This window comes from Adiantum capillus-veneris, chromosome 11 (genome assembly GCF_014529385.1).
Source record: "Adiantum capillus-veneris isolate H3 chromosome 11, ASM1452938v2, whole genome shotgun sequence".
Lineage (NCBI taxonomy): Eukaryota > Viridiplantae > Streptophyta > Polypodiopsida > Polypodiales > Pteridaceae > Adiantum > Adiantum capillus-veneris.
In genome coordinates, this window is record NC_140941.1 from 124,470,222 (window position 1) to 124,493,985 (window position 23,764).

Consider the following 23,764-nt stretch of genomic DNA (forward strand, 5'->3'; position numbering starts at 1 on the left):
AATGATCAAGCTTACGGACTCTTGTTACAACCACACATAAAGGTACATGATGATTTTCATGCCAGCTTGCTCAAGAAGTATGTACCTGATCCGCAACATATTCTTGATGATTCTCTATTATCTACCTCTACTGATGGAACTTTTGAAGTATATCCGCAAATAATACTTCAGAGCAGAACCAAGCCTCTATGTAATTGGACCATTTTTTAACACCTTGGTAAATGGTCAACATATTCAAGAAGATGTCACTTGGGAACGTGATGATGTAATGAGGCTAAATTATCCAGATTTCATGTCAAGATGAGGAAACCTCGAATTTCTGAAGTGTGGGAGGATGTAAGATCCCCAATTCTTGGGTCTCTTCTAAAAATAATAAAAATAGTTTTCAATATCTATTTTGCCAAATTCTGACTGAAGATGCTTGATTGACAGTGTGGGAAGGTTCTAAAGTAAAAAGCAATGTCGTTTGTAATGGAAATGGCCTATGAACTTAGAGAATAGCTGAATTAAGAGAATTAGAGTGAGCAACTTTGAGAGCATAGATGGTGAACTTAATTGGTAGTAGCAACTTAATCATAACACTTAATTAACTAGGCATGAGCAATACATTTGCAAGAGAGAGAGAGAGAGAGAGAGAGAGAGAGAGAGAGAGATTTTAGAGAATATGACAACAGTTGAGGACCGGATTTATGTGGAGCTGGTCCCCCCTCGAAAAGGAATTTGTATTATAGATTCTCTCATTAAGAGAGACTTGGTACAATACAATCTTGTTCCTTGAGACCTCTTTGGCAGTATGGAGATGGAAGCTTCATACATCAAGCTTTTGCATAATATCAACAATCAATCTTAGCTTGAAAACAATCAAGAAATCGTGAACATCATTAGTCTTTGTGTTCCCTAAATCATTTGAGTGCATGAGGATGTATACTTTTATGCATCAACTTGTGCCTAAAGCAACAATTAATTTTCCTTGCAATACAATTAATCTACTTGCATTAAGTAACTAATCTACTTGCAATAAACCATTAGCCTTCTTGCAATAAGCATAACATGCGCTTTGTGGAAAGCATTAACTATCCCCAGCCTCAGTCCCAAGACCTCAAACACCTTCGAAGGTGGAGAGAGCTAGCAGGGAATGAGGGTAGGGAAGAGGAAGAACAAGTATTCCATAGGAGAAAGAAATAATTCCTCACTTATCATCACTCTTCTTGCTTAGCATACATAATAGCATAGTAATGAAGATGGAGAAGATGGAAAGCTTAAGCATTGAAGCATAGCTCTTGGTTGGATTTGCATTCCATAGCCAAGAGTGTTGGTGTAGGCTCTCAACTTCTCAAGGAGCTTGGAGAAGGAGATGGAGCTCTTGCACCTTGCCTAGCACAAAATGAGAGTGTTTGTGAGTGTGTGTGGGTGAGTATACCCCCTAAGAAAACCCCTAGCTTGCTTGGGTCGACCCCCCCTTGTATGTCATGCTTGAAGCTCATTGGACCCCTCCAAGCCTAGCCAATCATAAGCAAGAGGCATTACAAGCAGCAAGGGTAGCCTTGAGACAAGTGTCCCCCTTTCCCCTTTGAGAGAGAGGACTTGATAAATGCATAATCAATTAATTAAATCCCCTAAATTATCATTAGACCCCTTGGGTGGCCAACCAATAGGCTTTAGGCACACCATGAGGGAAACATGAGGAGGAACTTGACAAGTGTCCCTTTTGCTTTCTTTGTACCATGCATGCCTTGTGTGAGTGTGTGGGTGTTCTCTCTCCACCCCCCTCATGTAGGGCTCGCCCCCTCCTTGTAGGGATTGAGTCTTTGACTTTTTGACACCTCAACCCCTCATGCATAGGCCCAGTTCCCACCACAAGCTTGGCCCTTAAGCACTTTAAGCTTGGGATGGGTTCTCACCTCAAGTGCAACCCTAACATCTCAAGCATGTCAAGTACCTCAAGAATCTCAATCCTTAAGCACCTCAAGCATCTCAAGTACCTCAATCATCAAGCACCTCAAGCACCTTAGTCATCAAGCATGACAAGCAGGACAAGCACCTCGAGCTAGGTCGGGTTCCCGCGCCTCAAGCTCAGCCCTAGCTTACCTAAGGTCAAAGGACTTTTACACACATTATTGGAGGTCTTCAATGAAGCTAACCCTAAGGTCTTATGCTCTATTGGTTAGCCTTGCTCTTTGATAGACCATCTCTCATTTGGGCTCCTTTACCATTGGCCCCGTGTTGAGATAGATCTATAAGCACATGTCAACCCTTGTTTCCGTTTATTCTCCCACATTAAGTGATTAGTTTAATATGAGAAAATCATTTGGGTTGGTTAGATATTAGTTTTTATGACATCGTTTCCATGTTCCAGTAGGTTAGACAAATGTTTCGTTCAGTTTTCAACAAATTTACTATTTTTAGCTTTTTCATGCTTTTAGGTGCTTTTTAGCAAAAAACAAGGTCGGATCCTTAATCTATGTGTTCTAAGAAAGCTATGGTTCAATTTTGTAAAAACCTGCTTTTTGAGTGCTTTTCACTCTATTTTTAGCTTTTCATGATTTTTAGTGAAAAGTGAGTCCGCTTTCTTATTCAAGTGGACGAGGGGAACCCGTTGTTCAATTTTAGAAAATTTTGCTTTTTACACTAATTTTAGCTTTTCGTGCTTTTCGACGTTTTTGAAAAGCAATGTGGTTTTTATGATGACCTAAACACAAAAATATTAATTTGTCTCCATCGGATTTAAAAATTATCACCCGGAGCAAAAATGAGACCAGAGGAGGTTTTTACAGGAAATATTTTTATAAAAAGCGGTACCGTAGATACGCCGGGCAGTACGGGAAAGTCACAATTAGGTCGAGAAATTACGATGTAGCATAGTCTAGCTACGATTTCCATTAGTTGGCCGGATACTGTTCAATTGGCCAATTTTGCTGTAAAAATTGAATGGTAAGTGAGAGAGCTGACCACCAAAAGCAAAGGCATGTTTTTAGCAAAGTCCCCAAAAGCTTGCGGCTATTCCTGGCTCAAAAACTAGTGCTAGTTTTCTACTTGGGACTCACTCCAGCCAGCTGGAGAGCCTATTGCAACGTGCATCGGGGGTTGAATGACCTACACGGCTAACGCGTCCAGGATTTTGCCTTGGCTTTGCCTAAACACCCGGTGCTGATCGAAGAGGCATGGCACCTAAACTAGTATGGTTGGTGTTGATACCCTACCACCTGCTAGTGCTTGGGATCCTTTCAGAGCTTGGGTTCATGGAGGGAGGCGAAGCGGCCTCAGCCTATGTCTGGCTCAGGTAGGTTGGAGGTGTTTTGGCTCACTCCCGGCGAAGTAAAATTCTCTCTATCCGTAGTAGAGCAGAAGTGGATGGGTTGAAAGATCGATCCCTACACAGCCGGTGCTCTGCTAATTATTTTGTCATAAACTTTTTGATGTTATGGTATACCCAGATTTTGTCATTGCATTCATACATGGTTTCCTGTTTCATTTAGATGGGCATCTAAAGATTCTCTGTTTTCATTTTCTCAAGTCTCTGTGCACTCTATTTCACCCTCCACTATACTCTCTCTCTCTCTCTCTCTCTCTCTCTCTCTCTCTCTCTCTCTCTCTCTCTCTCTCTCTCTCTCTCTCTCTCTCTCTCTTCCCCTTCCCGCAACGTGTTGTACACATGTATTCACCCTCCACAATGTTATATTTTTATTGAGTGATAACACCCATTTAGGGGTAGCACTAGTTGCTAGGTACCTGTGGATGCAGTCCTGCTCATGGCCTAAAATCCATGCTTGGTCGGGTGCTGAGAACTCCTCCCCTATGCAAATGCTTCTACAACTCTGATGCATATTGAAAATTGTATAAGAGTGTAAAGTGTATATTTTATGCATACACCCCCGGGGAGGGGTATCTCTCAATGAACGACATGCTCATGTAAACTCCTTTAATGGATTACCACCCACGGATGTATTACGAGGAAAGGAATGGTACAAAACGGAAGACATGAAAAGTTAGTGCACAAGTTGAAGTTCTAAACTTTGAAACTCGAGATGTGAACAAGTATAGGGGTAGAACCTCGGTTATAGGAACCAAAAACTAAAGACACTATGTATCTTTTTGGTTTTCTACAGTTATAAAAAATTGATTTTGATATGACACATACTGTTTTGAGGATATAATATTTGAGCTTGAATCTTGGTTTTATCACTCTAACTAACTTGAGCGATGGGATGTGTGTGTAGATGACTGACATCTTATCTCTAGGGATATGGGTGGATATACTCTCCCGCCTTATGGTGGAGGAGCATCTTCAAACTGGAGCGGAAGTGCAAAGGCTTGTCACTACCACGCATAATCAGAAGACAAGAGAAGAAAAGGTTAATGTCCACGGATTGTATTGTACCTAATACATTCCGAGATTGGTATCATTATGCTGCAGGGAACCCCGAGTTTAGACCACCTGAACATAAACCCTTGTCCATTGGGAGTATCGAGTCTCGTAGGGTGCACTATGTAATCATGTTAATGTATAACGTGAGTTTAAAAGGAGGGGTTTTTTAATGCAAAAATTTTAAGCAATTTAACAGAGATACATTAAAATATGGTGCCTTTATATTCAATTTTAGAAAAATCTCTTAAAATAAAGATTCATTTTATTCATTCAGACATGTTAAAAGAGGGGTTTTTTTAATACCCCACAAATGCACCTTATATAGGGGGATACTGAATGGTGAACCCCCCAAGTATCAAGTGGATACAATCCAAGTTGGGAAAGGAGATTTTTGTCACTAACAAAGTGTTGTATAGCAATGCTTATGAACTTACCTTGAGACTGACAAAGGAAACATGGATAGCTAGAAATATACTTCCCTTAGTAATGGCTACGGGATGTTTCAACATTGTTATGTTCAATGTATGGGGCTGCCAATGCCAAACAAATGATCAACATTTCTTTAGCCCGATACCTTGGAAGTTGTTCTTTGACTTATTTGGAAGGTCACTAATCCACAATCCTTGCCATGCTCAAGTTTTATATAATACCTATAATAGATCCCTGTGTCTTGCAGTTTGTGCGAACATACACAACTTAGATGGGTGGGACACACCGGATGTGTTTCCAAAAGAATCTGCTTACTTCGATGACTACTTCAAGTAGAAGAAGGCTATTGTTCACGCCCAAATCTGAGTATCTGTAACTAACCGATCCCTTACTCAACAATGGTATGACTCACACGCCAATGAAGCAAAGATCAAAAGGGACTATTGGGATCACCCCTCCAATATACTCAAGGAATGGGATAGCTATGTTCCATTGGTAGAAGGATGTCACCATGGCTATTACCGAGTGCATTATGTCAAAGCCATTAGAATTTATTAGAAACTTTCAAGACACTTTGTAGACTGTTTAGAACCCCAAAGTTTTGTGATATAGAAATTGGACTAAATCATTCATTATTCTTTCTCCTATTCTCTCTCTTACATTACCTTCAAGTATCTATTCTATTTTTGGCTTTAAGGACTTCAAGCGGGTTAGAATATTGTACTAAGTATGACCTTGGTTGATATGGTGCAGTAAGTTACCATGTCTCCTAGAGAAAATGCGACTGTTGCTAATGAAAATGCGGTTGTTGTTCCTCAACACACCATCATTGATAGAGACATCTATGCTATGCTTCGCAAGTCTCAACCTGGAAATTTTAGTGGGGAAGGAAAAGATGTAGGCAAAGTTCTTGAAGATTTGATTGAGTGCATGGATGACTACTTTGATTTGGCTCATTCGTCTGCGGTAAACAATGCTATTATTGTTAAGTTCAAGCTAGAGAAAACAACCAAGCGTTGGTGGAGAGACTATTGCACAAAAAACAATGTTGATCCTAATGCTGCAACTTGAGATTATCTTAAAACCCAACTCAAGAAGAACTATCAAAACAAAGTTTATCATTCAGACCGTTCTTGATTGTACTTAAGGAACCAAAGATTTGGAATCATACTATCAACATTTCTCGACCCTTGTCAAGTATGCTCCAGCAGGGATGACTCAAGAGGTCAAGGTAACTTGATTCATGTCAGGTTTACATAATCCTATGAAGACTAGACTCCAGAGTCTTTGTCTTACCAATTTTGCAGATGTCCTTGATGTAGGAAAACCCATTCAAATAGAGTTACCTACTATCGGAAAGAGAAAACCCGAACCTGCTTCTGTTCCTGAAATCAAAAGGTCTCATATTGAGAAGCAACAAAGGTCTGAAAATCCACAGCAAAGAAGAGAGAACTTGTTACGTATGAAGGCCAGACAGGATCATTTGTGCTACACTTGTCTTGATCTTGTTCATCAGTCCAGGCAAGATCATGAGTCCAAGGATTGTCCATTTAACAATTCAAGCTTCACAAGATTGGTAGACAGTTATGAACGTAGAAACTTCAATCCAAATAAAAAATATTTTAGACCTAGACCGTCGACAACTCAGAGGAACTTCAATCAACAAAACTTAAACCAAAACTAGAGACAGCTTCAAAACCAAGGGAATTTTAGACCAGACAATCCACCTTTTGTCCGGAATGGACCGCCTGCCAACAATAACAACAATGGAAATATTAATCTTCAACCTCATCCAAGAGGAGGAGGAAATCAAAGACCTCAAGGAAGACCTCAAGTTAATAGAGCTCAAGGGGCTATAGGTGAAGGAAATCAGGCAAACGCGCATGTTTATGCTACAACTGAACATGAGGGAGTGAATGAACAATTTTTAGTAATTTAGAACCCAACGGAGTATCAAGGTAACCATTTTACCTTATTAATTGATTCAGAGATAACACATTCATATCTCCTAAGTGCATCAGAAATCTCATTTTTCCTGAACACCTTGATACAGACCTTATAGTAGAATTAGCTACGGGTAGAAAGATTAAATCTTCTACTTTAGTGCGTAACTTGATTTTTTTTTCGGATGGTCACAATACTTCAGCAAACTTCAGAGTCTTACCCATAGGAATCTACAATTGAAGCCTAGGAATGGATTGGCTTAAGGCCAATGATGCTCACATACATTGTAAGGATGCTTCATTAACTTTTGAAAATTACCAAAAATTATTGGGAAACGGAGAAATCCTAAGCTCAGATTAGTTAACTTTACTAAACTTATGACGATTCATAAGAAGAATGAAAGAATTTATGCAGTAAAGCTTAATCCTAAGGAGAACAAGATAGATTCACCTGAACATGAATGGATAATGATGTATTTCCTAAAGAGATTTCACAATTACCGCCCAAGAGTGATGTTGATCATGCAATAGAGCTTACTCCAGGAGCTCAACCAATTTCCTGTAGACCATACAAAAAATTGGTATCTGAATCTGCAAAACTCAAGGAGCGACTAACTCAACTTATTAAGCAACACTTTATTTGACCCAGTGTTTCTCCATGGAGTACTCCAGTTCTCTTTAATCGGAAGAAGGATGGTACTCTATGTCTTTCTATTGATTATCGTGGATTGAACTAGGTAATAGTCAAGAATAAGTATGCAATACCAAGTATTGATGAACTGCTTGGCCGACTCCATGCAGCTTCTATCTTCACAAAAATTGATCTTAAGTCAATGTATTACCGAATCCTAATCAAGGAGGAGGACATACCAAAGACAGGATTGAATACTCGTTTTGGACATTATGGATTTACAGTTATGCCTTGTGGACTTACAAATGCTTATGCAACTTTTAAAATTGTCTCCTGACCGATGTGTTTTGAGAGCATCTTGATGATTTTGTTCTTGTCTTCTTTGATGATATCGTGGTTTACTCAAGAAATAGAGAAGAACACAAACAACATGTGTGATAAGTACTTCAACTTCTCCGTCAAAATCAACTTTATGCCAAACGTAGCAAATACACCTTCTTTATTGACAAGGCTCTATTGCATGATCGAGGCTGTTATAGCTTGGCCTACACCAAAATCAGTACTTGAATATGTGGATTTCTTGGTTTAATAGGATGGTACTGTACATTTATTCAAAGCTACACTAAGATTGCATCTTCATTGACTGATACTCTTAAGAACGCTAAAGTGTTTACTTGGAATGAACATGCTCTAGCTAGTTTTGAGAAACTCAAAGAAGCTTTGGTAAGTGCTCCAATACTACAGCTTTCAGACTTCTCAAAGGCATTCACTATGCTTACTAATGCAAGTGGACAAGCAATCAGTGGCGTTCTGTATCAAGAAGGAAAACCAGTAGAATATGAGTCTTGTAAGTTACGTATACATGAGTTAAATTATCCTACACATGACTTGGAATTATTGGCCGTTGTGCATGCTCTTAAAGTATGGTGACATATCTTCTTGAAGGATATTTGAACTACATACCGACCATAAAAGCCTGAAGTGGATCTACACCCAACCTCACCTTAATATGTGGCAACGAAGATAGATGGAGTTGTTATGAGAATATGATTTTGAAATCAAATAAAAAACTAGGAAGGAAAATATTGTGGCGGATGCCTTAAGCAAGAAGAGTATTATAGCGGCTATCACAACCTCTACTACTTCTTTAATTGACCTTATTCAAGAAGGTATGACTCAAGACCTGTGTTACATAAAAATGCAGTATTTGATGAACTTAAATAATCGCACGGAGAAGGAGGAAAGGCAAATCAAAGGCTTCCACGTTGAAGGAGATGACCTTTACTTCAGTAACCGTCTTTGTATTCCAAATCAAGGTGGGATCAACCTTTAGATATTATAGGAAGCTCATGACATACCTGTAGCAAGACAGCTAGGATACATTAAGACTTAATCTACTGTAAGGAAGAGTTTCTCTTGGCCAGGACTAAAGCGTGATGTGTTGAACTATGTTACAAGATGTTTAACATGTCAAGATATTAAAGTTGAACGAGTTTGATACCCCGGTAAGCTTCAACCTATTGATGCACCAGAAATCAAATGGGAATGCATATCCATGGATTTAAATACAGGAGTTGCTACATCTCTGGGATATGACTCTATTTTTGTGGTTATTGACATGCTTACAAAAATGACCCATTTGTTTTCAATCAAGACAACGTTTATGGCTCAAGCCTTCATGAAAGGTATTTTCATGTATCACGGTTTACCTAGCCGGATAATTTCTGATTGTGATGCGAAGTTCACCTCTAATTTTTGGAAAGCCTTATTCTCATCTATAGGAACCTAGTTGGCCTTTAGTACTGTTTATCACCCTCAAACTGATGCGCAGATAGAAAGAAAAACATCAAATCATTGAGGACATGTTAAGAGCTTATTGTATGCATGAGAAGAGTAAATGGATTAGATATTTGTATTTGGATGAATTTGCATATAATTACTCATTCCAACGCTCAATTGGGATGTCTCCTTTTTCAAGCATTGTATGGACAAGAGTATCTTACTCCACTCAAATGGACAAACCCTCTCATACGAGTTCAAGCATCCAAAGAAATGTTGGATGAAATGCAACTACAAACTGATCTTATACGGCAGGATATTAAGGCTGCTCAAGATAGACAGATGAGTTATGCTGATCCAAAACAAACTCTCAAACTTTTTGAAGAGGGCGATATGGTATTTCTGAGAGTGAAACCCAAACGTAATTCTTTATCAATGGGTAAGTGTAAGAAGCTTAGTGCCAGATATGGTGGACCTTTTGTAATCACAGAGAGGATTAATGATCAAGCTTACAGACTATTGTTACCACCACACATAAAAGTACATGATGTTTTTCACGTTAGCTTACTCAAGAAGTATGTACCTGATCCGCAACACATTCTTGGTGATTCTCTATTATCTACCTCTACCGATGGAACTTTCACTAGGAAATTTCGGAGGTCATTTGGAGGGCCTTCTAAGAAAATGAATTTTTTGCACTCTCTCTCTAGAAAATATGGCGAATAATAGAGGCGGGTCTGTCATGGTAAAAGTTTAAAAAGTGTACTTTAAGTAAATTCTTTACCCTTCTGAACATTCATCCGTAATGATTGAAGGATAATCTTCTTTTCAGTTGCATTGAATGAACCTCGTCAACATGGAGGGAATGAGGCTAACATGGAGGGACGAAGCCGCAGCCGCCTATTCACTTTTCATTAAACCTGCACCTTTGGCTAATAGCGAACTCCTCAAATGGCACAAATGTTATGCAAAAACGAGCCAAATATCACCTTCACATTGATTTGGACAACGAGTACCAACCATTGATTAAGCAGAGTAAAGAAAACACACATATACCTCCCGCATCCATAGACACGCTCAGAGCTCAGGGAGCTAAACACATAGATATCTGGACGAGAGTCTCTCTCTATCCTAAGAATCTAATGACTAATGCGTCTCCACCATTTGTCAATCCTACAAGCTTATTGACCTTTGCTGGTGATGGAGAAAACGGCCTTCTGGGTTATTGTAAATCTCTTACAAGGCAAGCTGAAACTTATAAGGGAATTCTCCAAGCTCAACAATGTGAGATTGTTCGTCTTTCACGTTTGCATTCTACATATCAGGTTACCATTTTGAAACACAAAATAGAGGTACAGGAACTGAAAGTAAAGGTACGAAGTTGTCAAATGGAGGACACCATCTTGGGTGGTCGTATCCGAAAGAAGAAATTGCGCAATCTTGAAACATTGCAGGTTGCATCTAGAGGTCTCAAGAAAAGAATCCGAGCATTAAGGTGATGCTTCTTGGTTGACTAAATAGTCTTAGTTAAGTAAATTTTTTGTTTTTCTAGTTATGCATTGTTTTCATGTGCCTAAATAGTGTTAGTTAAGTAAATTTTCTGTTATTTACTTATGCATTGTCTTCATGTAGAGATTCAATCTATCTTGACAAGGAAAACATTGACCCCAAAGCCAATATCATGAAAGATATTGAAGCCACTTATAAGTAGAAGCCTTGCAGCAGATATAGTACATGACAAGAAGTTTAAGGTCCTACAGCGAAATGTAGTGGACCGCTTTATTTCAGAGAACTCAGTGCCTACAAAAGAGATATAAGGCACACTTGATTCACTTGGTGTAAGCAAAAGAGGATATTCGGCTATACAGAAATTTGTCTCATCCATCTTTGTTAAGAAGGGAATAAAATCCAAACTTTTACCATCAGCCTCAAGTGTTTGGAAAGAGAGGCTTCAGCTTAACGACGCACAGGGAGAATATCTTGGACAACCGTTTCATATTAAAGCAACTTACAGTGGCCATGGAGAAAACGTGGCATATGATGAGTTCAATAATATTTTTATGGACCTACAGATGTTGCAGAAGAGAATGGTGGAGTTTTACAACATCACATTTGAAGAGTCACGAGGGGTATTACATTTTGTGTTGAAACTGGATGAGTGTGAGCTTGTTAAAGACAAGAAGCTAGAGTGTGTTACTATTACTTTAATAAATAGAGCCCTCTCAAAGTGTCTCAATGATGATCCTTTGTATTTTAGTGTTCAATAAGAGTCTAACATATGGTGGCTTGGTGCTTTTGAGGTAAGCAAGATTCTCAGGTGAGCTCAAATGTTCACATCTACTTAAGTCTCATTTATTTTGTGTGCAGGTAAAGAAAGAAGATAATGAGATTCTATATTGGGTGTTCCATCAAACTAATGTTCCAGAGGTGATTGATCGACAGACTAACCAGGGAGAGGTACTACATTTAGATGGAAGGGGAGACTTTCAAGTTCAGTGGCATCTTGCAAGTGACCTCAAAACATTAAAGTGCATGTATAATTGTGGAATGGGTGCAATGGCAAAGTCGCCGTGTTTCTTTTTCATGGAGCCTACAAAGGTGATGGACCCAAAGTGGTGGAGAAAAGCTCCAACACATCACATTGAGGACCTTGCTTTTCGACCGGTTTTGAAAATACCACTTGTGAATGTCCACATCTGTACAATGCATGCTTCGGGTTTGCTTGAAAAATCAAGAACTCAACAGAGCAACAGGTGGCCCTGTAGTGCTTCGAATTGGTACTGTCGGATATGGGGCTTCATGGTGGCAATGTGAAAATCCAGCGGGATGAAAAGAGATCGACTGCTGAGACATCCATTGGTGGGGTGAAGGCACGGAGTTTTTTATCTAAACCCTAAGGAATAGGAGATCCAAAGCTAACAAAACATGGAAAAATATATAACACATCTTATATTAGCAAGGTAGAGTATCAAAGCTGGAAAAAGCTACATATTGCAGTCAAAGATCAAGAACCAACTACTCGTAACACGAAGGCTGAGGTTTGGCGATCAATAGACATGCTATTTTTGATGTGCGACAAAGATGACTGGTCACAAGGTGATATGAACAAGTTCAAGGAGAATCTCAACCTTCTCAAGAAATCATTCAAGATAGCATGGACAGACACCCAGATTACTCACTACATGGTATTATTGTGTATTTGATTCTCTTTTATGTGTAACTATGTGAGTGTAAAACATTCTAAGTAATCTGTTTTCATATCCAGCACATCATTTTCAATTATTTACCATATCTTATACAAAAGTATGGGAACCGGAAATATGGAATACCCAAGGGATAGAAAAGTCTCATTACATGGCCAGAAATGCATATTTCAGGCACGCACGACATGATGGCTCTCGAATCAAGGCTAACAGTTTGAGAGAACTATTTGAATGGTTCTATCATAGAATCATTCATCGAATGTAGGCAAAAGAAGTCTTCGCCTCTTCAGCAACAACACAAGCCATCAGACATTTACAAAAAAAAACATTAAAAGATCAATGGCATACAACAACTCCAGTGCTCGTGAAGGTCAACGAAGGTGGAGAGAGACAATGTTGTATGTGAACCACAAGTGGAGAAAGATACTCTGAATGGATGAAATTGTACAAAATTTCTATATTTCTGTAATACATGATCTTATACAATTGCTACTTGAAGTGTATCAAGATTTTGAAGGTTCAATTTTGTTTTTTGGCACATCACCCTTGTAACGAATCATGAGATGTTTGCCATACTCTAAAAGTTCATCCGGGTTTTGTCTGCCAAGAGCTAGTGCCATTGCTGTGTAAGTGTAGTAATACGTTGCCCGACCACCTATATAGCCCGGGAAGTAACCAAAACAATCTTTGGCAAACACTTTGTCCACAAGAATGAATTTATCTGCACTTTTGGGCAGCACGGGTCCACCCAAGAAGCATGATAGTGTCTTTAATGTGTAAGTTGCTATTGTACCCTCTTGTGACATTCCATTGTGAAAAACTATTATCAGCGACTCGCAAAGCTTCAAAAGGTATTGTGCTAGGGCCCCGCATCCCTTCCATGATACTCTCAAGTCCTCCGTCGAAGGAAGTCATCCTTGTCAGCAATCCAAGACTGCACATATCATGTCTGAGTAAGTGACACACACACACACACACACACACACACACACACACATAGAGAGAGAGAGAGAGAGAGAGAGAGAGAGAGAGTTACCATGAAGCTCTCATCCTGCAAAAAGAGGTTTTCCTGCCACAGGTCCATAGATGTAGCTGACTCCTGACCTGAATGGTTAAACCAATCCTCCACTTCTTTGTGACTTGTTGATGGTCTTAGGCTTTGTCTTATTGCTTGGAAGGTGGCTTCATCTGGTAGTGTATCCTTGTATTTTTTCGCTTTCTCAAAGCAACTTCGGAGGCATTCCATTGGATTGTTGGATGTTTCCATTGCCTCATCATCGCTACTATCCTCTAAAACAAATCCACTTCTCTCCTCTTGGATCCTGGAAATGATAGCTAGGGAGAAGTCCTCCCTTAAATAAAAGATGCTTTGCACATCATGTAAAAAGATATAGGTCTTGTCTCCAATCCTGAACTCAGACACAGCAAGCAACATCATCTGAGCATGCTTCAGAGTGAAGTTATTGACATCAAAGGGTAGTTTGATTTCTGTTGTTTTCACAGAGAGCATCTTACGTCTTTGAAATTCAACTGCCTCAACCTCAAGGTCGACTATATCTTCAACCTCCTCGACTTCTTGTATGTGTGTTGTCTCCTCGTATTCTTCGTCTGGTGCTGCATCTTGCTCCTCTATCACCTCATCAAGATTCTGCATGAGGAATCCAAACAGACTGTTCAGGTAAATCATAAAGCCAAAGGATTCTTGAATAAGTTTGCACTCTTTTTGGTGCAAAGGGCAAGCTGAATGTCGGCAAGTAGGTGGTAATTCCCTATACTTCTTCAGTCCCTGTCCTTTTCCACCGTAGTCATTTAAATGAACGACAGTCATACTAGGAAGAACAACCCTCCCTACCTACACCATCAGTTCAAATTGATCTCTGTAGGGCTGCAAGAATTCATTGTGCTGAGCTAAAAGGTCTTCAATATCAAATTTTGGGTTAAACATAGAAGGAACTAGATCATATTTGTCCCCAGCACCACACGATGCTGCAAAATCGAATAGCCTCTCATCAATTACAACTGGCTCTTCCAGAGAAGGCACATCCTCTTTGGCTTTACCTTTACTTGTACAAGGACTGCTTGCTCAGAGATCTGCATCATCTGAGAAGTCTATATTCCTCTTTCTTGTATTTTTCTTGACAAGTACTGTAGAGGGTGAGGGACCCTTGTAGGGTGAGGGATACTCTTGGCCTGCCGACCTCTCCGACTCATCTTCACAAATTGACTCTTCTTGATCAAAGTCCTGAGAAAAGTCAACAGTTCTTTTGGAAGAAACGCTAAGCAACTGAGCCTGTAAAGGTTGGAATCCTGGCACAAGCTCTGGGTCCGGTTTTAGTCTCCTTTGACTACTGGACCTTAATCCTATTCATCAGGAAACAATGTCAAGTCTTTCTCTCTCTCTCTCTCTCTCTCTCTCTCTCTCTCTCCCCAAAACACACACACACAAACTCTCTCTCTCTCTCTCTCTCTCTCTCTCTCTCACACACACACACACACACACACACACACACACACACACACACACACACACACACACACACACACACACACACACACACACACACACTTTCTCTCTGTCTCTCAAAAATACTAAAGGCGCGCGTAGAGAGTTGCAAAGAGTACTTGGTTGTCTCTGCGCGCCTTTAGTACACACACGCACACACACACACACACAGAGTTTGTGTGCGCCCATGTGTGTGTGTGTGTACTTGTGTCTATCTGTGCGTGTATGTGTGTGTGTGTGTGTGCTCAACAATATGGGTTTGTTTGTTTCCACACACACACACACACACATACATGCATACACACACACACACACTCTCTGCTAGCTATTGTTAGAAATAGAGAGAGAGAGAGAGAGAGAGAGAGAGAAAGAGAGAGAGTGAAAGAGATGACCTTTTGTTGGTGGAGTTTGCAGAAATTCCATGGGAGCCGTCTTCTCCATTGCCCTCTCTTCGCTTTCTCTCTGTCCCGGTGTGTGTGTGTGTGTGTGTGACAGTAATGAGTCTCCCTCCCTCTCTCTCTGTCTTGCTCAATTTCTGAGTTTTCACTCTCTTTCTATGGTTCTCTCTCTCTCTCTCTCTCTCTCTCTCTCTCTCTCTCTCTCTCTCTCTCTCTCTCTCTCTCTCTCTCTCTAGACACGTATAATGGTAACCCCCGGCGCCGCCCCATGTGGTGATTAAAATAGAATCTAGTGTGCATGATGCAGCACGTTCGGTCATTTAATGCGGCCGGATACATTAGTACGTGACACCTAAAAGGTATGAGAGAGAAAAAGAGACACCGAGAGAGTCAAAGAGAGTGAGAGAAAGAGAAACTGAGCGTGTGTCTGCGTCTCCGACAGAGAAAACGTGAAAAAGAGAGTAGTCTTGGAGTCTCCTACCAAGGTTTGGCCCTCTCTCTCTCTCTCTTTCTAAAAGGTCGCCCTGTGCCTCTCTCTCTCTATCACCCTCTCTCTCTTTCTCAAAGTCTCTCTCTCTCTTTCTCTCACAGGAAATTTCATATCTGTCTCTCTCTTACACACACAGACACACATACAACACACACACACTCACACACACACACACTCACTCACTCACACATAGAGCCTCTCTCTCTCTCTCTCTCTCTCTCTCTCTCTCTCTCTCTCTCTCTCTCTCTCTCTCTCTCTGTGTGTGTGTGTGTGTGTGTGTGTGTGTACTAAAGACGCGCGGAGACATCCACCTACGATTTGGATGTCTCTAAGCGTGCCTTTAGTACTGTGGAGAGGCAAGGAGAATGAGTGAGAGAGAGGGAGTGTGTGTGTGTGTGTGTGTTTTGGTTTGCTTTGGAGAGATAGAGAGAGAGCGAGAGTCTGTGTGTGTGTGTTTTTAGGGTAGTTAGCCCAAAGAATATTTTTTGAAAGCTGAAAGGAGAGCTATGCCACGTTAGCGAAAAGACACAAATGAGATCGCGACTTTTCTTTCTCCAACGTTCTCACTCTTTCTCTGCACCCGACGTCAGTTTCTTCTGATTTATTCAACCTGCTCTTCTCGCAATCTATTCTGCTATGAAGTAAAGGCAGGTACAATTCTCTCTCTCTCTCTCTCTATCTATCTCTCTCTCTCTCTCTATCTCTCTCTCTCTCTCTCTCTCTCTCTCTCTCTCTCTCTCTCTCTCTCTCTCTCTCTCTCTCTCTCTCTCTCTCTCTCTCTCTCTCTCTCTCTCTCTCTCGTGAGATGAGTACGAATGCTTGCCTCCTACTTCCCACGTGATGGGGAAAGGGCGAAATATGCGTCACAAGGTGAACTACAGCTGCCTGCCTCCTTTGTGCCCGAGAACGGGGCTGTGGAAATCATTGGCGTTATGCCTCGGGCATACAAGGAGTTGAGGTTGGGCAGCCCATCAAGTTAGGATGAGACAGTGAAACTAGAGCGTTGCATGGATGTCGTGATGCTAGGACACGACTTGAATGTAAGGGATGCGGGCCAGGCCAGGAAGGGCGAGTTGATACGCGTATAACAAATTGTATGTCGCTAAGGTGGGGGACGTGGTTGATGCCGAGCCCATCCACCGATGGTAGTTATAGTACAGGTACGAGTAGCCTTGGCCCGAGGATGGTGAGGGATGCAGGAACGCCAGCTATGAGCAAACTGGCTTGGGGCACGTGTGGTAAAGAGAGCTATGGGGATGCTTGGAAATGGTGGTCAGATTCCCCGCATTCGGGTGGAATGAGCAGTGAGTTGCCAGAGGTGATGGGTGTGATTCGGATGCGAACGGACATTGATGTGCAAGAAACAGTAGGACAAGATTGGGGGCATGACCTAACAATAATGCACAGTGATCGGACCTCAACTGGGGTTATGGAGATTTGACGGAGAATTTTTTCGAAGCGGTCTTGTGGGTTGTTTGCGAGACCTAAGCTATGTGGGGCGGATCCACAGAGGTCAGTCGCCATAAGGATACAACTCGCTGATGGTGAAGACATGCAAATCCGTTGGCAGGCATGAAGAGAAGGACAAGAGAGGTCTCGTCGTCATGATGACTGACCCTCGAACTCAATTGATAGGGAAGGTGAATGCGCACAGTGACTTCATATGGGACCCCAGAGAAGGTGCCCAATACTGGGATGCGTTCAATTATGGAACAACATGCATGCGTGGAGGTGCAGAGATAATAGCACGAGGGAATGCACTTGGCCGGTGCAAGGCTAAGCCAAAAGGATTAGGGTCGTTTGCCCGTCTTGATAGACAGGAGGTAAAAATACCAGTATTGCTCCTAATGGATCAGAAGGTAATGACTCGAATGCAGGCCATAGATGGCCGATGGATTTCCCCTAGGGAAAAACATGCTGGACAAATAGGAGATGAGCAGAATAAACACGAATCGAGGGGCCTGGTAATCACACGGACTGGTATATATCAGTTGACGGGCACAGCCAAGCAGCAGGTTATGTTGAACCAGAATGAGACTAGACAGAGGACAGCGAGTAGACTGTCTGGGGCAGGAAGACGCATGAGCAATCAGAGTGATTGACTTTGAAAGATGCGAAACAGGGCATGGGACCCCCAATTAGGTAGAGTGGGCACACTAATGATTGTAGCTTTCTTGATACGGTTGGTGCTCGAAAGGCTTGGTAGTCACAAGCAAGGCACGCAGGTAATAAGCAGCGTAAGGAATGCGACACGGCCAAACGATAAAAACAGGGCTGATTCATACGCATGTACAGGTCTCGGGTCAGCCTAGAGTGGGGTTGCGTCCTTGTCGTCACAGGTTGCGAGTGGAGACATTGAGCAGTCCCACAGTGGGGGCTGTGTGCAGATGGCAGTCAGAGCCCTGAGCAGGCCAGTTTAAGCTGCAAGCCATCCCAGTTGGGGGCTGCACCCGGCCCTAGTTTGCTCTTGGGCTATTGTGGAGCCCATGTTCAGTGTATTGTGCCTCCTTATGCTATGTATGCACATATGGCTTACATAGCATAAGGAGGCACTTATGGTGACAGTTTTTGCATGCCATGCTTGGAAGCAACTACTCTGCTATTGGAGTGTGTGCAAATGGTGCAAAAAGTCGAGATCAGTCAAACTATTTTTGAAAGTGGTTTGGGTCAAATTAGAGGATGTCTTCTTTCCCAAACTGCTCATTGCCAGCTGCTTTCTTATTTTGTCTCCAGTATCTTTTTGGAATGGTCATAGATTCATGTTCTGAAATCTATCAGGAAGGGTGTCCCTTGCAACACACTAATCATGCATATGCTCAATCCAGGCAGGAGCCAAGAAGCTCTTGATTGTTTTTGGCAGATGCAAAGTGACGGTCTCTCTCCATATAGTTTGTTAGGGATTGTTGGTCATAGATTCATGTTTTGAAATCTCTCGGGAAGGGTGTCCCTTGCAACACACTAATCATGCGATATGCCCAATCCAGGCAGGAGCCAAGAAGCTCTTGATTGTTTTTGGCAGATGCAAAGTGACAATCTCTCTCCATATAGTTTGCTAGGGATGGTTTGAAAAAGAGACCGTGTTTGGGAATTCCTTGGTCTACACTGGTGTACTTCTCTCAAAATGCACAAAAAGTGCTTGAGGAGCTTTGTATCCAAGAGGTCATTCTTGCAATGCACTGATTGCAAGATTTTTTTGATAGGAGAAGAGCCAGCTAGCACTAAGCTGTTTCTAGTGAATATAAAGCGAGGGATCTCTCTAGATGCAATCACCTATGCTTGTAGTTTGCAAGGCACATGGCACTACACAAATGCTGAAATGTGGTGTACTTCAGAAGGAACCACATGATTGCTTGAAGCACTTGGTGTGTGGGATGTCCTGTATTGGAATGCACACTAATTGTGCGATTTTCCCAACAGGGGCAGGGCCAACAAACTCTAAGCATTTTTAGTCCATTGCATTGATTGTGCTATTTTCCCTGGATGCAAAATGAGGGTGTCTCTCCAGATGTAATCATCTGAGTTACGCAAGATGCTCATACAGAAAAGTCTCGGATGTCCTATATTGGAATGCACACTGATTGTGGGATTTTCCCAACAGAGGCAAGGCCAAAAAACTGTAATCATTTTTAGTAATTGCACTGATTGCGCTATTTGCTTGATAGGCGCATCGCTAAGGTGCCGGGCTTTTTTGGTGGATGCGAAATGAGGGTGTCTCTCCATATGTAATCTTCTGTGTTACGCAAGATTCTTTGGGATCACAAAGCAAGGTCAACACTCCAGATACAATCACTTGCAATTGCATCTTGAAGGCATGTGGTACTAGGAAAAATGTTGATCTATAGGCCTTCACTCCAAATCTGTCAGCATAGCCAACAGACAAACGATTGCCTTCCCCCTAGGCTTCATGCATGAGTGTGAAAGCGCTCCATTGGTTCTGACGACTTAGGATGTCAGGCCAAGCTTTTGCATCGAATGGAGATTTTTGAGTATGTTCTCTTCTCACTGCCTCTCATAATCTGTTAAAGGAGCTTCTAGTAGCTCCTCAAGAGCAGATATCATGTGTCCAGAACCTCTTTTAAGCTAAAACAAGCCTGACTTTGTGTCTGAGCAGAAGGTCATGAGAGAAATAGACGTGTTACCTTCATCAAGGACATTACCATCACCATGAGTATTATGTTGTTTTGACGTTATGAGATCACATAATCCAAGCTTATATTCATTGTCAAGACGTTCTGTAACTATAGCTTTGCCAATGTCTTTGATAGCAACAGTGGCCATGCTTCTTAGGTTATGATTGTGATTGCTGGCATCTAGTTGAACATAATTGACGGATGCTGCTTCCAAAACTTCACCTAAAATGTCGCACAATATACTAATCTTCTTATCTCCACCCAAATCCAAAGCTAAATTTCCTTCTACTGCAAAGAAATCAACACTGAAACTTTGTAGAGCATAGAACCATTGCATTGGGAAACACGTGGAATCATCATAACATCAGCCGAGTCCGAGCAGGTAGAGTTTTTTGAGTGCTGAGGAAGAGAAGGTTGTTGGTAGACTGAGGGGTATCTATTTGCGTACCATCTCCTTGATTCATATCGCCCACAAGGGGATGTGTTGTGGATGCCGCCTGGTCTCAGCTGAATGAGCGCTGGCTTTTGTTTCTTGGATTCTGAATGTATGCAGCAGGCTTTTTGATCGGGGTTGACACTGCCCATGGTATGTATTTCGTTGAGGGGTCCACGAGCTAAAGGCTCCTGAATGCATCTCCATCTGGTTGTGGAATCATATACCCAACAGGGTTTTTGGGTAAGACCACCTGGTCTCAGCCAAGCTAGAGTGAGCTAGTTCTTCTCATTGCGTTTGTGGCCGGGTACTGGCTTGTAGGCTGGACTATGCCCCTATTATCATTGTACTTGGTTTATGTGCGAGCCGAAGTGCTCCTATCTTATATCTTGCGGTTCTTATAGCCGTGTTGGCTCATCGAGTCAAGGAGGATATACCCTCGCTCGCTTATCAATGTTTTTGGATTGGTTTCTAGTGTGCCAGCCACTATAGATCCGCACATAGATTCTCTCTCGGGCTTAGTCGAGCCTCGTGTTCATTGTCTTAATCTCCCATGGAGCGGTGTTGATGACTTTTGTAGATACAACACAATGTACTTCTGGAATCAAAAGTTTCAAGTGTTTGCCTGCTTCAAAGATTATTGTATCCTTGCCTTCCGTCAACTCGATCTTCCCGTCTAATTTCTCCGCTTTGTAAATGGAAGAGAGTACATCTCTAAGGAGTTTCAAGGTTTCTGCAAAACTGAGGGGATTCAACAGTATACAGTCCCCTACTCTCCTCAATAGAATATACTAATCTTCTTATCTCCGTGGCGGTACATTGCTGACCATCCAAATGTGTCCCTTGTTGCCTGGTACGCCTGGTCTTGTGTCGAGCACACCTAACCCATCTCGCATCCTCTTGTAATTCGCCCCATAGTGGGGGAATCCAATGGCCATATGAGGCCTGCATTCGGATCAGCCCCTGCTGATCCATTAGGTGTAATCTACGTCTCCCTACAATGCGTCTACTAAGACCAGAACACATCTCTAATCCCCCTGGCTTTGCCTTGCATCGACCAAGCGAGTTCCACTGTGTTGTTATCTCTACACTTCCACACATGTGGTTCATTCCATATTCAAATGCATCCCAGCATTGGGTACCTTCTCCTGGGTCCCATACGAGTCCACCTTGCCCTTTGTCCTTCCCGCATAACCATCCTCGAGGAGTTACTGTTCCAACCCCGAGACTTCCTTTGTCAAACGTCAGTACATCCTCGCGTACATCGATCCTTAACAGGGCTGTCTCTGCCCCAATACTCGCCCGTCCGCTATCTTGACTCCATTCGTGACCACTTGCATCGATGCTCTCAATACTGTGTTTGTCAATCCCACACATACTCTATCTGGTACCGCTTTACCTCGAATTGAACTCCCAACGTTTCCCGAAACAAGTGTCACCTGACTCGATGGGTCCGCACCAAACGGCTCCCCTTCGCAATACATCTCCCGAACTACCTCTTCCGGCATGTGTAATCCCCTTTTAACGACCATCAGCTGTTTGATCTTGTAACCCTCCATGTAGTACAAAAAAAATTCGCAGTTCCTCTGTTGTTCCTTCCTCAACTCTAGGGCTGAACAGGGCTCAGCCTCATGCTCATTCCGAGTACCATAATCGTCTGCCATCTTGCCTAGTGGTTCCAAATGCTCTTTCTTTCTTCGATTAGGATCAGGTAACTTGACCCAGATCCCGACTTGTAAGTTGCAGCGGAATGAATGTTGTTTTTCTCAAGATGAGTGATCCATATTTGCTCAAGGTTCCTTTTAGTTCTTATGGAAGGGAGAGCCTTCCGTTCTTAATGGAGAATGTTGTGGTCACGAACAAAGTGAGTGGACACTATGCGTGCAAGTGTATGAGACTGAGAGAAAGAGAGAAGAGAGATACGACACCCGAGAGGTTGTAAAACCCTCCTCCGAAGGCCCCACTCTCGTCGGCGAGAGTGGTCTACTTACGATTGCACAAAGTGGTACAATGACGATGCAATGGACTGATGCGATTTGGGACTATGTCGATGACGACGATGGTGACGACGACGACGACTTTAGGGCTGAAATCTACAGTCTTCTAACTGCTGAAATTTGGGTGGCTGAAAATGACTGTTTTGGCTGCATTTTTGAGGGCTGAAAATGGCTATCTTCTGCAAACAACTAGGGCTGAATCTGCTACTGTCTTGACTGCTGAAAACGCTGCTTCTTCTGCTACGGAATGGGCTGAAAACCAAAACGCTGGCAGATCTGGATGGTACTAGCAAAAACGCTAGGCAACTGGAAGTGCTGGCGATGGTAGCAATGGAAAACGCCGTGCTAGGGGAGACTGTAGGCGATGCCAACACTGGAAACGCCACAGGCTGTGGGTGGTGGAGGGAACTGAAAACGCTAGGCTGAATGTTGATGGCGATCAAGCAAGGCTGAAAACGCCAAGTGAGGGGAGGTACTGCGGGTTCTTGATGAATGTGACATGGACAAATGAAGAAGACATATCCGATGTAGGACAGAACTTGTCTTGCGAGAACGCGGGCTCCTGTGATGAGCACCAGCCCCCGCCTCGCCCGGGTTGCTTTATCTGGAAAGTTGCCTGGCTTGGATCCACAACAAGGGAATACAAGATCAGTGAGGATAAGGGGTATGCGTGGCGAGTGAGCATGCACGGACTTCTGCTCACTAGAAGGTGTTGGCTAAGATGGAGTCATTGGACTCATGGCAGCCAGGCAGCAGATGAACATTACACTTATTGCGGCCAGCAAGGCAGTGCATCGATGTGCGACTCCAGAATGTGGGGATGGCAGCCAAGCGACTCCCTTGGGCTGATCGCGTGGACTCAATTTATGGCAGGAGACGACACTAGGTATATGCTTGTGCATGGTGCTGGAAACTATACACCACGTTCCGAGGATGAGGCCTATGACTTCTTGGAGAATGTAGAGGCACTCCATGAGGACATTTAGCTTTTTTGGGGGAGGGGTGAGTGTTATGGGTCCCATTTTGTGAGTACTCTTCGGGACCCTCCAGTACGCCTCAAGCAGGGCTTGCTGATGGTGCAGTTATGCGAGTTGGCTGGTAGGTATAATGGGAAAGACAACAGGGGTCTCGTAGTCGAGAGGATCGACCCCCGAATGCTATTAATCAAAAAGGTGAATCCGCATAATGGCGTGGTGTGGGATCCGGGAAAAAGGATTCAAAGTTGGATTGTTGGTGCATACAACTTGATTTCCTGGCTATTCATTTTGGTTGTAAGCGTGCTCCCATTGGTCTTCGGTCAAGGAAAAGCTCGATGGGGAAGCTCAGATCAGGTTGCCTTGAGGCCAAAGCAGGTGAGGTATGGATTCAAGCCATTCCGGGCTGGAATGTGGATGGCTTTGGTCATCAGCCCTTCGTTAGCTTCTGAGTCATGCATGTTCACGCACACTGGCAATTCCCCATT

At 42.5% G+C, this 23,764-nt stretch overlaps 2 pseudogenes; both read left to right on the forward strand.

Annotated features, from left to right (window-relative positions):
* Positions 1–17,268, forward strand: part of LOC147447965 (uncharacterized) — a 65,692-nt pseudogene extending 48,424 nt beyond the window's left edge.
* A 15-nt stretch (positions 17,269–17,283) lies between these two features.
* Positions 17,284–18,287, forward strand: LOC147447966 (uncharacterized; annotated as a pseudogene).
* Positions 18,288–23,764: the final 5,477 nt, after the last annotated feature.